The sequence below is a fragment of the Ovis aries genome, chromosome 5, assembly GCF_016772045.2.
Source record: "Ovis aries strain OAR_USU_Benz2616 breed Rambouillet chromosome 5, ARS-UI_Ramb_v3.0, whole genome shotgun sequence".
In the NCBI taxonomy this organism is placed as follows: domain Eukaryota; kingdom Metazoa; phylum Chordata; class Mammalia; order Artiodactyla; family Bovidae; genus Ovis; species Ovis aries.
This window is the reverse complement of record NC_056058.1, coordinates 61,616,920-61,618,207: the sequence shown is the minus strand read 5'-3', so window position 1 is coordinate 61,618,207 and position 1,288 is coordinate 61,616,920. Positions and strand designations below refer to the sequence as shown.

At 40.2% G+C, this 1,288-nt stretch overlaps 1 pseudogene; it reads right to left on the bottom strand.

The window, feature by feature from the left end:
- Positions 1-461: 461 nt before the first annotated feature.
- Positions 462-1,070, bottom strand: LOC105606728 (small ribosomal subunit protein uS3-like; annotated as a pseudogene).
- Between the last annotated feature and the right edge of the window lie 218 nt (positions 1,071-1,288).

Genomic DNA, 1,288 nt, shown 5'->3' with positions numbered 1-1,288 from the left:
AAGCTGGGTCCCCTGAAGTTCAGGCAGATTTTTTACCACTGTGTCACCTGGGAAACCCCAAATTTGGTATATATAACAACTAAAAACAATGCAGGACCCTAAATTTGATCTCAGAACAGCATAGAGATAATTAATGAAAAGAAATGGTGAAATATAAATAAAGTTCATAGTTGGTAGGAATAATGGTCCAATGATATGATTTTTGGATACATATACTGTATTATTAAGTAAAATGTTAACTTTAAAAGCTGGATGAAATATTCATGAGAACTATCTGTACTATCTTTGTAACTCTTCTATAAGTCTAACATTATTTCAAAAGAAAAAGTTAAAACACTATTTCATAGGAATCACATCAAGTACATGTTGAAAATGCAAAATTCTCCAATTTCAGGGCATGAAAATAGTAGTCCTGGAGCAGGGTCCAAGAATCTGCATTCTAATTGGCACACAAGGAGATTCTAATGCAATTTCTTAGGCGTCATACTTGGAGAAACTGTGGTCTGAAACAAATACCGCTTCAGAGAAAAATAAGTGATGATTAGAGGTGAGTAAATGGAAACTACAACCTGAGACTCTTGTGTGAGATCTCGATTTTTTTTTTTTTCATTTTCTGAACAGATTTTACTTAAGGTCTTTATAGACCAACATGCAGACTCTCCAGATCCAGCTGTCAAGGAAACCTTGTTATGCCAGGCATACTGCTGGGGCATAGCAGGCAACTCTGGCTTCCTATCCTTCTGTTCTGAGACAGAGGTGGCTGGCAGTGTCTCAACTCTGGGTCCCCAATGCTCACATGGTCAAGCAGGGGCTTCTTTAAGGCCAATCTTACCAGTTAGGTCGCAGGACAGCATAATCTTCACTTGATGCCCAGTGCACCCTGTCTTAGCATGACATGGTACATGGTGACATCAACATAGCATTTAACAAGGTCCCCAGTGTGGACCAATAGGCCATCCACAGTCTTCATGGATTTAGCCCTCTGTCCACAGAATTTCCCAGACACCATGACCTCAGAGTCTCTGGCCCCATTCTCCATGATGAACAGAGCACACCATAGCAGGCCCTCCAGATAGCAATGCAGAGACTTTGCCTGGGCAGTGGCATACAGACCTCTTGTGACTGCCATTTTAGGATACCTCCACCAGCTTATGTATAAATTTAGGAAAGTTATTAATCTGCTAGGCCTCAGATTCCTCATTTATAAAAGAAGGTGAACCTATGGAATTCTAATGATCATCCCTGTATAGTACATAAAAGGAAAGGACAAGGGTTTCTGCAGCATTAC